Raw genomic sequence first — 15,532 nt, forward strand, 5'->3', positions numbered from 1 at the left:
TGTGTGTGTGTGTGTGTGTGTGTGTGTGTGTGTGTGTGTGTGTGTGTACAAATCTGCATATAAGGAAGGGAGCTAGTGGTTGTGTTGAGAATAAGACCAGGTAAATAGGGTGAAAATGCCTTTATGGAAATATATGAGCTAGAATAGTAACCAGGCAGCCCTTTATCTGGCTCAGGTGTATATGGTGGGAGACATTAACTAGGAAGCCTTGAGAGGGAAATTCTGATCACTGGCACCTCCAAAACTATGTAAGTAGGAAGTCTTCAAGATATTGAAGCTCCCCGTAAGAGCAGGAAGAAAAAAAGAGCTTGTACAGTTGGCTCAGTGGCTCCTTGAATGAAGTCTTAGTGTTTTATTGCTGTGAAAAGACACCATGACCACAGTATCGTAGGGTTTCTACTGCTATGAAGAGACACCATGACCACACAAGTCTCAGAAAGGAAAACATTCCTGGAACTGGCTTACAGTTTCAGAATCCATTATTGTCATAGCAGGTAGCATGGCGGCATGCAGACAGGGTGTTGGAGAAGGAGCTGAGAGTTTTACGTATTGATCCACAGGCAACAGGAAGAGGCAATCATACTAGTCCTGGCTTGAGCATTTGAAACTTCAAAGCCTATCCCCAACAACACATTTCCTTCAAATCCACACCTTCTCCAACAAGGCTGTATCTCCTAATAGTGCCACTCTGTGGGCCTAGGGGGCCATTTTTACTCATTCTGCATTCCACTCCTTGGCCGCAGTAGGCGTGTAGCCATATCATAATGCAAAAGGCGTTTAGTCTAATTTCAAGTTCTCAGTCTATCACAGTGTCAACACTATTTAAAAGTTCAGTCTTTTTTTGAGACTCATGCAATCTCTTAACTGAAATTCCCTGTAAAATAAATCAAAATGAAAAACCAGACCACATACTTCCAACATACAATGTCATAGGATATACATTACCATTCTGAAAGAGAGCATAGTGAGGATATACCAAAGCAAGACCAAAAACCAGCTGGGCAAACTGCCTTTGACATCATGTCTGATATTAAAATGATCTTCAGATCTCCAACTCCTTTTATCGTTGTTGATTAAAACACACTTCTTTCTCTTGGGCTGGTCACTCTCTGTTAGCAGCTTTCCTTAATAGGTATCCCTCAGTTGTAGCATCTCCAACATTTTGGAATCTTCAAGGCAATCTAGGCTTCACATTCACAGCTTCACACAATGGCCTCTCTAGACCTCCATGCAGGGATACCCCTGACGTATACCTGGCCTCAATGGCTTTCCTTAGCCATGGAGGGAGATTCTATAGATTTCTTTTATACTTGACTCTAAAGTCTGAACTATGGCAAATTCTGCTGTTTGCTGGGCCTGGAACATGGCCCCCTTGTTCAAATACATCTTCACCAGCTGTTTTTAATGGTTTCCTTCACTACCTTATTTAAGCTTGGCCATCCTGGAACTCTCTGTATAGACCTGAGTTATTCTATCTGACCTCAGACTTTAATCTGTTTATCTCCTTGAACACCAGACTTAGCTCCATTCTACTTCCTGGTGCCCCTTTTCTCCTTGAACTGTGTATTTTTTCTTGCCCAGCTTGCTCCTTTTCATTATAGATCTTTATAAGAGTGAATACTAATAACCACATGACAGTCAGTACTAGGCTATTTGAAATTTCCTCTGCCAATGCCAATCCTAAACTCTTCAATTTAGCCTCAGGCAGACTTTAGACAAGGGCAAAAAGGAACCACATACAAATATTCTCTGAAACCTCTTGAGCCAGTCTTCCACAGTTCAAATCACCCTCAGCACCACTGTATTCTATGCTCCTACCAAAATTTCCCATTAAGTTCCACTTAAGACATTCAACTACTTTATTAATCCACATTCAAAACAAAAACAAAACCCATGGTCAGGCCTATTTCAGCAATGCTCCAGTCTCTGGTACCAACTAGTGTTAGGGTCGGTCTTTCTTTCTTTCTTTCTTTCTTTCTTTCTTTCTTTCTTTCTTTCTTCCTTTCTTCCTTTCTTCCTTTCTTCCTTTCTTCCTTCCTTCCTTCCTTCCTTCCTTCCTTCCTTCCTTTTTTTTTCAAAGACTTATTCATTTCATTTACATGAGTAGACTATAGCTATCTTCATACACACCAGAAAAAGGCATCAGATCCCATTACAGGTGGTTGTGAGCCATGATGTGGTTGCTGGGTATTGAACTCAGGACCTCTGGAAGAGTAGTCAGTGCTCTTAACTGCTGAGCCATCTCTCCAGCCCATTAGTTAGGGTTTTTATTGCTGTGAAGATACACCATGCTACAGCGACTCTTATAAAGGAAAACATTTAGTTGAGGCTGGCTTACAATTTCAAAAGTTGAGTCCATTATTGTTATGGCAGAAAGCATGGTGGCATGTAAGCAGACAGGGTGCTAAAGAAGGAGCTGAGAGTTATACATTTTAATACATAGGAAACAGGAAGAGACAGTCACACTAGGCTTAGCTTGAGCATCTGAGAACTCAAAGCTTGTCCCCAGTGACACATCTCCTTTAACATGGCCATAACTCCTAATAGTACCACTCTCTATGGGCCAATGGGGGCCATTTTTATTCAAACCACCATATTTGGCAACTTGTTTGTTTGGGGGGGCGTTGTTTTTTGTCTTATTTTGAGACAGGGTTTCTCTTTGTAGTCCTATCTGTCCTGGAACTTGTTCTGTAAATCAGGCTGGCCTTGAACTCCCATGTACTGTGATTAAAGGTCTATGCACTACCACCCAGCCGTGGCAACTCCTATTAGAAAAAGCATTTACTTAGGACTTGTTTACAGTCTCAGAGGTTTAGTCCATTATCATGGTGAGCAGTATGGTGGTGCGTAGGTGCTGGAAAAGGAGCTGAAAGTTCCACATCTGTACTCACAAACATTAGAAGAGAAAGACCCTGGGCTCAGCCTAGGCTTTTGAAAACCTCAAACCAATCCCAGGGATATACTTCCTTTAACAAGGCCACACTTCCAAATCTTTCTCAAGCAGTTCCACTCACTAATGATTAAATATTTAAATATATGAGCCTGTGGTGGTCATTCTTCATTCTTATTCAAACCACCACCACCAAAAGAAAACAAACAAACAAACAAAACGAAACAAAAAAAAAAATGGAGCCAGTGAAATGACTTAGCAGGTAAAAGTGCTTGTCATGCAATCCTGACAACCTGAATTCAGTTCCTAGAACCTATGTAAAAGGTAGATGGAGAGCACTAACTTCATAAAATGTTTTTCTATTATATGGGCCATTGGCACACACACATTCAATAATAATAATAATAAATTGTAACCGCCTGAGCTGCCTCACATTTGGGGGCCACTTTGTAACAGCCCATTCTGCTGCTCTGGTTCGAGGGTCAGGGTCTAGCAAGAGAGTGGGGATGGGGATGGAGACTCGAAGAATGGAGACAAGACAGGGAGTCTGATCAAGTCTCGTTTATTGAAAGGAAATCCTGAGTATTTATACCCTTTAGCACGTGCCTTGCCCTCGTGGACAAGCACAGCTGAAGGCACTACGTCATGTGCCTTGCAGCGTGGATATCACGTGTGCCTAGCAGCGTGGAGACCATGTGCACCTTGCAGCTGGTGGCACTAAACAGCAAAACAAGATACGTGAGAAAAACAACATGTTTATCAGAGTGTGCTCAGCTGTTGCGGGCTGTTGAAAACAAATCTCTTGTCAGGGTATGTGGCTCGAGATGGCTGCAAAGATGATAGCTGCTTTCGGCTAGAAGTCGGCTCCCAACAAATAATATAAATTTAAACTGAAATCCTATATAGCCAGGCATGGTGACATATACCTCTAGTCTCAGGAGATAGAGGCGAGCAGATCTTGAATTTGAGGCCAGCCTGAACGAAATAGTAAATTCCAAGCCAGCTATGGCTAAACAATGAGAACTTGTCTCAAATGAACAACAAGCAAAAAATAGTTATAAGCTCACCCAGGAGGTTCATAAGTCTTGACTATTCACTACCCTACTCCCCTCATTGATTTGCTTTTATAGGAGTGCTAAGTGTCTTTAGTGCTCCAATTGAGTGTCAGGAGCTCAAAATAGGCAGAAAGGCCATTGCCTTAGCAGGTGCTAAGAGTGCATCAAGTTGCAATACAGACTGTCTTGCTCTTCAGGAAAGGCTGGAGAACTGAAGTCCTGCTCAGCTCCTGCCAGGGGACAATGGGCCTGAGGTCCTGGCGCCAGGAACAACATAAGTCAGTGCCCTGCAGTTAGATAGGAGTAGTGAGCAACACGGTAAGTACATCTAGGCTAGACTGCTCAGAAAGCTGTGACTTCACAAGGAGGCTCCAAAGTATGGCAAGGTAGAACACAGGCCATGTAAAGTAGTGAGCAGGTTGGAGGCAGGGGTAAAAAGTCAAGGAGCATTTGGATGCGGGATCTCTGATGATCTGAAGGGGGCTGGGTTGGAGAGCTTGAGACCCAGTAGGGGGCTGAAGAGTATACACCTATCCATAATGTTCTGGGAAGTAAAAGGAAAGGGAGCCTGGAAGACTAGGAAAAGGGGAGCTCTCTAGGAAATGTCACTGTTGGTTGCTTTGAGGGTGACATGACCCTAAGTGGGTTTTTTTTTCTTTTTTTTTTTTAATTTTTAATTTTTTTTTCCAAGACAAAGTTTCTCTGAGTAACAGCTCAGGCTATCCTGAAACTGGTTTTGTAAACAAGGCTAGCTCTGAAATTTCAAAGTTCCACCTGCCTCAACCTCCTAAGTGATGGGATTAAAGGAGTGCACCCCCACCCATGGCCTTTTTGTTTTTATAATGTACACTGGTGCTTTGCCTTCATGTATGTCTGTGTGAGTGTGTCAGAACCACTGGAATGGGACTTACAGACAGTTGCAAGCTGCTGTGTGGGTGCTAGGAATCAAACCTAGGTTTTCTGGAAACAGCCTGCACTCTTTAACTGCTGAGTCATCAGTCCTTGCTCCCACCCCCAAGTGATTTATTTTTATTTTATTTATTTTATTTATTTATTTATTTATTGGTCTTTCGAGACAGGGTTTTTCTGTGTAGTCCTGGCTATCCTGGAACTCACTCTGTAGACCAGGCTGGCCTCGAACTCAGAAATCCGCCTGTCTCTGCTTCCCAAGTGCTGGGATTAAAGGCGTGCGCCACCACCGCCCGGCAACCCCAAGTGATTTCTAAAAGAGAAAGTTATAACAGCAATGAATTTACTCTCCATGGCTGTATGGGAATCTGAGGCTGTGAGAAGTTAACAATTACAGGAAGAGCCTCAAGCATGAAGGGCAGGGGAAATCTATGTTCATCATGCTTATTGTGCAAGGGAGGTGGCCAGCAGGTTAAGAGCCACTCCAGATGTAGGGCCAAGCTGCATCTTCACTCTCTAAGTCTGGGAGCCTGTATACCTCCCTTTCCTCAGAAATTAAAGCCACATCTTTAATCCCAACTCTCAGGAGGGAGAGGTAGGCAGATCTCTGCTGGTTCAAGGCCAGCTTGGTCTATAGCATATTGAGTTCCAGGCCATCCAGAGCTACATAATAAAATCATTCCCAAAACGGGGGAGTTGAGATTGAGGGAACTGGAGAGATGGCTCAACTGCTAAGAACACTTGTTGCTCTTGCACGGGACCAGGGTTAGATTTCTAGCACCTACATAGTGGCTTACAATCATCTTTAACTCCAGTTTCAGGTGATCAGATGCCCTTTTCTGACATCCAGAGCACCAGGCATGCATGTGATGTACATATGAACATGAAAGCAAAACACCCAAACACATAAATAAAAAGTGGGGGCATAGCTGGGCATAGTGACATATGCCTTTCATCCCAGCACTTAAGAGGCAGAGGCAGGCAGAGTTCTGAGAGTTCAAAACTAACCTGGTCTACATAGCAAGTTCCAGAGCTACACAATGAGGCCTTGTTTCAAACAAATAGCAACAACAAAAATAGGGTATAGGTGGAAAGATGGCTCAATGGTTATGAGCCCTTGCTCTTCTTCCTGAAGAGTGGAATTTGGTGTGTAGCACCTATGTTGGAGGGCTTATAGCCATTTGTAACTATAGCTCCAGATGACTGGATATCCTCTTCTGGTCTCAGCAGCACCTACACACAAAATATGAGACATACAAATTTGTAAAAGTTCCACAGTCTTTAAAAAGTTTCATCTCTAATAAATCTCTCTGAAATATCCAAAGTCTCTAAAACCTCAAGATCTCTATAAAACTAAAACTAAAAAAAAAAAAACTCCTTTAAAAGCTTAAATTCTCAAAGTCTTCTATAAAATAAAAAGTAGGTTGAATGTTTTCCTTTTTTTAAAGAATTATTTTATGTATATGAGTACACTATAGCTGCCTTCAGGCACACCTGAAGAGGGCATTCGATTCCATTACAGATTGTGAGCCACCATGTGGTTGCTGAGAATTGAACTCAGGACCTCTGGAAGCACAGTCAGTGCTCTTAACCCCTGAACCATCTCTCCAGCCTGGTTGAATGTTTTCTTACTCCAGAAGAAAGAACCAGAGTACAACCACAATGAAATTCAAGCAAAACCAAACTTCAGTAGTGTCAAGAATTCAGTGCTTGACATCTGGGACCCATACATGATCCTCTGGGCTCCAAAGGGCCTGAGCAGCTAGGTCTACCTCTCAGGCCTGCCATCTGCAGCTCCATTCCATGCCTGTTTTCCTTGGTGGACATCCCAGGGTACTAGCATCTCAAAAATGCCAGGGTTTTCTGCTGCAACTGGTCTGTACTTTTATCAATAGCCTCTCCTACACCTTCTTCAAGAATTCTAGCCCTGCCTGCACAGTGTCACGTCTCTACTGCTCTACATGACTCCTCCATGCCTTTAAAACTAATACCACCTTGGAGACTCTTACACATTGTAAGCCTTGGCTGCCTCTGGACCACAGCTTCCATGTGCTAATCCTGAGATACACTTCCCAGAAGATTCTGCCTCAGTGATGTTGGTCTCTTGTTAAGTATAGCTGATTCTCCACTCCCAGATAACCACCATCCATTATCCCAGAAAAGCAAAGGTTTTATTCCAGTGGTGCTAGTCTCTTGTTAGTCATAGGGGATTCTTAAGTTCTCACTGACCAGAAACAAATTCTTAATTCAAATTATCACTTGTCAGTCCAGTTCAGTAGAGTTGGGATAGCAAACACAAATCAGCAGCTGTGGTACTACCTAGCAGAGACAGCCAGGCCTCAGCCTCGGCACCAGTCAGCAGGAGGGACCAAGGCCAACAGGAATTCAAGGAGAAGTTTTTGGCTATCCCTCTCTCAGTGAAGTAAAGATCAAAGATTTGAGACCAATAAGCAATGGACAGAAAGCTCTATAAGCAAGCCAGGCTCAGCCTCCATTACTGTCTGCTGATTCCTTTTTATACTCCCTCCAAACATCATGTGTCTTCCATGGGTCTTCAGTGTGTGTGTCTGTCTCAGCTGACATCACTCTACCAGTCCACAGAAGTGGCCAGAAACTGCAGCACGCCACCAGTTTTTTAGTGCCTTCTCTCTATGGAATCGAAACAAATGGAGCTCAACTATGCAATGTAAGACAGATAAATACATGTGTCATTCGAAAAGAATCAAGAACCACGTGTCCTTTCACATGCTTGCTTTAGCAGAAATCCTTTCTTCTGTGTCAGCTTCAGCTAAACATTTCTTCACGAGTCTGCCTTAGCCTTTTACTTGTGTCCACTTCAGCTAAACTTCACTTCATGTGTTTCCTCCAGCAAAACACCAGCCAACACAACTGACATTCCAAAGAACCCTTAAGTTTCCACTTCAACAGACCCAAACATAGTTTTCAGTGGTAGCACAGACCAGGGATATAAACATGGCCTCAGGTGGCTACACAGGCCACTCACATCAACATGGCCCCCAATGGTCACATGGCCCAAGGACATCTACATGGATTCAGGGTTGGCACAGACCACAAACATCCACATGACCTTTGGTGGTAACATAGGCCTCTGGCTGTAGCAGAACCATGGGCTTCAACCTAGTCCTTAGCAGCAGCATGGACTACAGACATCAACATACAACCTGTACTCAATTGGCTGAGCAGGCTACACACATCAACATGGTTTCCAGTAGTTGTTGCAGCATATTTGATCACACTGTGAACACTGAGATAGTGTTATTTATATAGAGTTATATAAACTTGTTTCTAGTTATACAGCTCAGTCCATAGCACACACCTTTAATCCCTCTAGCTGGAATACAAACATACCCTTTTCTACACACCTTTAATCCTAAACAACAAAGGTAAAATTAGTTTGTAGAAGGAAGCACCCATGTTTAAAAGGGATGCATAATTAAGTAGCAGAGAAAGTGATGAGTTAGAAAAAGATTAGATAAAATATGTCCAACTCTCACTAGAAGAGAAAAGACAAGGAAGCTACTTAGCTGTGCAGGGAAAGAGGAGGCAGTTTTATCAGAAGAGTTTTACAGAGACAGGTTGCAGAGATAACAAGCTAGACACAGGTAAATACAGAATGGGCCAGAGCATTAGAACAAATTGCTAGGGTTAGTTTGAGGTCAAGCAGAGCAGAGCAATTCAGGCGAGGGAGATGGATGGATGGATGGGGAGCAAGCAGATTCAGTTTGTCGAGGAGTTTGAGCCAGAACAGCTGAATTGAATCAGCCAGCTAGAACTAGGAAGGGATGAGCTTATTCAACATTAAGTTTCTAAGGCTGGAAACATTCAAGGCCTAGATAAGATTTTACAGAGGCTAGAAGCTTCCAGAACTAGGTCTAGGTTAGAAGACTGAGGCAGTAAGCTTTGGAGACCATTACATCAGGCAAATGAAAGCAACTTTTACAAGCAATAGCTTGGATCTCTGATGTCATCATGGTCTCTAGCAACAGTCCAGACCACTGATATCTACATAAAACCCAGGCATCAACTCAGCATGAAACAACAATACAGATCACAAATATCAATATGGCCTCCATTGGGCAGCACAGACCACAGAGGTCTTTCAAGGAGATCCAGTCCAGAACCTGAGCCATTCTGCATCTTGGACATCCTGTCCTTGCTCAGAGCCAGGGTGATCCATAGTGTCTGAGTCTGCACAAGCTTCAGGCTACTACACTCCACCCGGCTGGCCCTACCTGGTAGCAACTTGTTCCCTTGTCCACTACAGCCTTGTCTCATGTTACATCTCTAGTTCCATCCCTCTCCACCATGCACGCATCTTTCGAATTCCTCCATCACATATTTGTTCAGCTTAATAGCATTGGGAACTGCTACACAGTATTTCTTCCTCAAACATCTTTATTTTAAAGATTGATTTTATGTATATGAGTACACTGTTGCTGACATACCAGAAGAGGGCGTCGGATCTCATAACAGATGGTAACATTATTAACTAGCTCATTGGTAAATTGAGCTGTTTGTACTTCTGTTTAAGAACCAATCTTCCTTCAGTAGTATCAATTATGATTCCAGTAACTGTTAGAATAGCAGCAATTGGCAATCCTATGAACTAGTGCTTTTCAACCTGTGAGATGGCTTGGCAGTTAAGAGCACTGACTGCTCTTCTGGAGGTCTTGAGTTCAATTCCCAGCAACCACATGGTGGCTCACAATCACCTGTAATGGGATCTTCTGGTATGTTTGAAGACAACTACAGTGTACTCACATAAAATAAACAGATAAATCTTTTCAAAAAATAAGAATATCTTTATATTCATTTAACCTTTTATTTTATTTTTTTTCTTCTTAATGCCATAAGACATAGATGTTTGAGTATTGAGAGTAGTCATTGGAAAGGTAAATCTTTTTTATTACTAGGCTGCATGGGGGTAGTAAAAACAAACTTTAAATCGGTAACAACAGCATGGTAGTTTTGAATTTGTTTTTTCACCAAAACATGTTTGTGAGTTTACCTATCTCAGTAGGAAGCCTATTAATTCTGGGAAAAGGCAAGGCCTGATTTTTATATTTGAAACATTTAGAGGCCTTGTCAGAATTAATATTTTCATAAGTTACCGAAAGAAATAAAATGGTAGCAATCTCTTTATTGTCCTGTCTTTTTACAGCTTATTGTAGAAAATTACCAAAATCCATAAAAGTTTCTGTAGGGTTTTGTCTGTTAGTGGAAGAAGCCCCTACGTGTATCTTAAAGTCAAGGACTTTTATTTATTTTTATTTATTTACTTACATAAAGCCCTTGTGGCAGTTGGTGAGCTCTGTCATTTTTTGTTTTTTATTAACCAATTGAGGGCTAGCAGTTTTGAAGCTTTTTTAAATTTACAAGTCTCAGGCTATTAAGCTTTTAAAGTTTTAAAATTTCTATTATCAGCAACACACACATCCTTTGTACCCAAGTTATTACAAAGCCAGAATGTTTTTAAGATGAAAGCAAACTTTCTTTTAACTATAGATGAGCTTGTCAGGCAGCCTCTTGGGAGCAGCTGGTGGTGGAAGCCTGTTTGCTGCTGCTATAGCAGGTGGAAGGGCTGCTGAATTGTCTGATGAAAACAGAACATCAGCCATAGAACAATGAGACCCCACAGGAACTGTGCATGCATGATGTGTAAAGAGATGACATTTTTTTTGTTTGTTTGTTTTTGTTTTTCGAGACAGGGTTTTTCTGTGTAGCCCTGGCTGTCCTGGAACTCAATCTGTAGACCAGGCTACCCTCGAACTCTCGAACTCAGAAATCCGCCTGCCTCTGCCTCTCAAGTGCTGGGATTAAGGGCGTGCGCCACCACCACCTGGCAAGAGATGAAAATTTACAAGCTTATTTAGTTTGTAATCTCTGATCACTCCTGTGAAGTCTGACTTAACCCTTTCCTTAAAATGACTGTGTTTCACCCATTCTCTGGACTTTGAAAATATTTTGCCAGGCAGTGGTGGCACATGCCTTTAATACCAGCCTCAGGAAAGCAGAGGCAGATGGATCTCTGAGTTCAAGGCCAGCCTAGTCTACAGAGCTACTTCTAGGACAGCCAAAGCTACATAAAGAAATCCTGTCTTGAAAATCCAATAAATACATAGATATTTCTTCTTCTTCTTTTTTTTTATCTTGGTCTATTTCATTTGAACTAAAGGATTCATGCTTGGTTGCCAAGGGAGGACAAGGAATTTTAATTTTTGTTGGATCTTGGATGGCAACTTAGATTTTTCACAGGGCCTTCAAACCAAGGGCATTCCAAATACTAAAGAATTGTATAAGAATTGTTCTGCTTGTTCATGTTTTCATCTTATAGTTCTTTCTGACAGTTCTCAGTATCTAATGTTCCCTCTTCTGAGAACCATGGTTTGTATTAAAATAGTTTGATCTAAATAATTTTTATTTATTTTAATTCCTCTTAACGTCAACATATGATTAAGAAACTGGGTATGACAGCATACAACTTTAGTTCCAGCATTTGGGAGGCAGCAAGATTTCCATGGATTCGGCTTGGTCTAAGACATCCAGGACTACATAGAGACACTCTGTCTCTAAAAACAAAAACATATGATTAAGTAGAGACATGGGGCCTGGAGTGATGGCTCAGTGGTTAAGAGCACTGGCTGCTCATCCAAAGGACACAGGTTTAATTTTCTTAAAAAGCAAAGAGACATAGTATTTCCAAACACTTTGAATTCCCCATGTTCTCAAGTCGTTACCCATTTCAAGTGTGTGTTTGTGTGTGCATGTGTGTGTGTGTACCCTGGTAATATATGGAGATGCTCTTTTCCCTTGATCACTCAGTTTAGCTCAGGTCATCTTGGGCCAATGTGGAAAACAAGGATTGTTTGATTTAAGAAGGACTGCTTCTTGCTTCTAGGGTTGTCCACACCCTCCACCCTAGGAGATTGCAACGTCTGTACATCAGAGAAGCAGTTAACATAAGTAAGATGGGAGAAGCTTTTCAATAGGCCCAAGAGAATATCTGAGCTTTTGGGTTGGTGGAAGCTAGTGGTTTGTTAAGCTAATAGATTCTAAGAAGTTTTTATCTATTAGTCAAAAGTTTTTAGTTCCCAAAAAGAAGTGGGCAAGGAAAGTCTGTTCCAGAGGACTACGAGTAACTCAAGATAAACCAATTCGTTTGTAGGCCTACAACATTCCAATTTCTTCACAAGATTGCAATTTTAATCAGTCAATCAGTCTTTGTAGACACAGCTTCTTTCCAGTTCTTATTCATAAGTACCACTGGTCTTGGCCGTTGCAGTAGCGAGTAGCACAGGGGCCTGGAAAGGAGAGCAATGACAGACACAGGAGACACAAGACTCTAGTTTCACCTCAGGAATTAACAATTTTTATTTTTCCTGTCCCTGTGGAGGGTGTTGTTCAGGCTCTTCCTGGCTTGCACAGTCTCTCTGCTAGCCTCTTAAGGCCATGAGGTATGAAGGAGCTCCATCGGCCTAGGACCCTAGTGGGCAGGCCACATGGGCCTTCTGAGGAAAATTGGAGATGGTTCCACAAGAGTCCACATTGTACTCTTATCCTCTGGGGTTGGGACAGGGGCCCAAGGATGTTGGATAAGAGGAGGCGAGGTATCAATGGAGCCATGCTGAAGTCTCCATCTGTTCAGACACTATGGCAGCAAGAATGCCAGCTCCCTTAATCCTTGTTTCTAGAGACAGCTGGAGACAGCTGTGGAACACTGGGATAAAGGAATGTGCCTAGAAATGGGTGACTGCATCTGTATGTGTGTTGCTCTGTAGAACGTATGGGCAAGCTGATGTAAAGCACTGTCCCCTAGGACAAGTGCTTCCAATAATGGCCAGAATTGCAACTTGCAGTTGAAAGTGGCTGTGCAACATGGCTCAGCACCAGACCCAGGGCTCAGAAGGAACTGAGGTATAACATCATCCAGTTGACCCTGGTGGGTAACAGTTATAGGTCAGCATGGTCAGAGTCCCCCAAGTCTATGCTGAGAGTGAGGAAGCCCTAAGCTTAGTCCAACCCTACTAAATCTGTTGACTCCCGTGTCCCTTAACATATTTAGCACCAGTATGCCTAGCTCTTCTCAGTTCACAGAAGCCATATGTGCTGGCTACTTTGTGTGTGTGTGTGTGTGTATGCGCACGTGCACAGGGAGGAGGGAGGGGCAAATTGCCACAAGCTACAGTCATTCGGGAAGAGGGAATCTCAATTGAGAAAATGTTCCTTTAAGTGTTACAGCTCTGAGGAGAAAGGTATTCTGGCAGTAGAGAGCCCATTTACCTTACAGCTCTCCACCAGATGTAGTAGTAGGTAAGGCTGAGGTAGAATTTTCCTGATAATTGATGCGGGAGGACTGTAAATGGTGCTGCTCCTGGACCCGTGGTCTTGAGTGACATAAGAAAGCAGGCTGAGCAAGCCATGGGGAGCAAGCCTGTGAGCAGCATTCCTCCATGGTCTGTGCTTCTGTTCTTACCACCAGGTTCCTGCCTTGACTTCCCTTCATAATTACAGCACCATAAACTGTAAACTGAAACAAACCCTTTTCTCCCCAAGTTGCTTTTGGTCATGGTGTTTGATCACAGAAATAAGACACCATGTTGTCAACTTCAGACCCAGGCCTCTGACCCATGGCCCCAGACAGCTTCACCTGTATTCCCACTTATGCCCTTCCTGACCCCAAACAGCTTTGGTATCCATTTTGTATTTAGTGGTACCTATTTCTTTCAGGCACAGATTCTTTCTATCTGCAACTGTAAGTGGAAGCAGGGGAAACTGTAATTCCTCAGAAGTCCCTAAGGGTGGCTTTTCCCAAACAGAACTCAGATATCAATCTTGCCCTCCCTTTTCCTGGTCACCTAAGACACTTGGGGTCTCTGTCCCACCCCCAAGTATTTCCTTGCCTCTCCTGTTTTAACTCTGGTCTATCATCAGTACCATCACACAATCACTTCTGGCTCATCTCTGTGTCTGCCCACGAGAGTCTCAGTAACATATGTGTTTCTCATCTGTAAACTCCACAACCGAGCTGGGGTCTTTAACTCACTGCTTTCTCTGGTACTGTGAAGCACTGGTAGTAGTATGGCTGGAGAAGTCCAGCTGGAGCCCACTGACATCTTTAAGTTTCCTGGAGGAGGTGTACCTGGTTCAGAGCAGTGAGCCAGAGTCAGATATATAGTGTATCTCAGATGTGGCCGTGAGATGGGCCACTGGATCCATGTAGGCTCAACTAGCCAATAGTGGCCCGCTTAGGGGCAGGTATCAGGCATACCAACACCATTGTCGAGATTAATGTTCTGGTTGACTGCATCCACAGACACGTGAGCCCCATAATGTGCCTCCCACTAATCAAAGGCCTCTTTACTCTTCCACCCTACGAATCTACCTTCAGATTCACCTTTGCCCGTTGGTCCCTCCCCAAAATGCCACCTTCCTATCTGGGTTCTGCCTCCTCCTCAACCCAACTCCTGTACCCTGTCCCTCTTGCACTTCTTTTGGGCACCACTGATACAAATCTCACTGCTTAGGCCATGTTCACCTAGCTCACCTTGCCTCCCAGGGTTGGATTGACACATCAACATCCAGAATAAAGATCTAGTTGGTGCCTCCACTACCAGCAGTGTGGGAGCCAGCCACTGTCAGTTTGAGGCTGGTGCAGGAAGGCGTGCATCTTGACGCTGCAATAGTTATCCAAAGCCAGAAGCTGCAACTGTGGGAACAGGTTGGTGGGGAAGCACCAGCATGCAAAGGTGACTGGCACTGAGCCCCTTCCAGGCTCAGCCACAGCTCCTAACCTGAGCAGTGTATCTTGGGGGTCTGGGGCGTCTCAACAGGGTCAGGACTGGGTACTAGAAGAACCTGGAACTACAGGCAGCAGAACCCTGGAGTGCCCCAGGTGCACCAGAGCCTCTCCCTGTGTGTTTTCTTGAAGGACTGCTTTATTGACTGACCATGACTGGAACTGTGGAAGACATCCAATAATCTGCTCCTCATTTTAGCTAGGCAATGGAAAGGGCATTTGGAGATCCCAGTGTCCTGTCCTGGTTCCCAGTTGAAATGTGGTTGTAGGATTTCGACAAGGGATTACATGTGAACCTGTGTGTGTCACAGTTCCAGACACTTTGTATGGTCCTGTGGTGTGATCTTAGCAACAAGGTTAAGGACAGTCTGAGATTGACTTGACTTGTACTTTAGCCCAGCTTCCTTGTGCCCTGCTTTAACCTTAACCACTTCAAGGTGGTCTAGGAGCTGGTCCTTGTCATGGATGATTCATCATTGTCTTGGTTACAATGGATAAGGCTTTTGGAATGAAGGCATATATGATATGCTCATGTGACCATACAGGCATTCTCACATGACTGGTCCTGCCAGTGACATGGGTGTGTCTCCACATATATGCATCACTATGTGACAGAGTGCAAAGTCACTAGCTCATGGGACATAGAACCCTTCCCCATCACAGCTGGTCTGTGGCTTTGTGGTACCTACAGTGAACTCAGTTTAGTGTCTACTGGCATTGGGGCAGGGGTATGGGGGAATCCCCAAAACTGGACTCAGCTAATACCTCCCTAAACCTCCTCCCTGCCCTAACCAAAGGCACAGCTAGTTAGAACAGAAGTATCTGTGGGCCTGTGGTCAGAGATGAGGACACTGAAACTTA

This window comes from Grammomys surdaster, unplaced genomic scaffold (assembly GCF_004785775.1).
Source record: "Grammomys surdaster isolate TR1022 unplaced genomic scaffold, NIH_TR_1.0 124903, whole genome shotgun sequence".
Taxonomy (NCBI): domain Eukaryota; kingdom Metazoa; phylum Chordata; class Mammalia; order Rodentia; family Muridae; genus Grammomys; species Grammomys surdaster.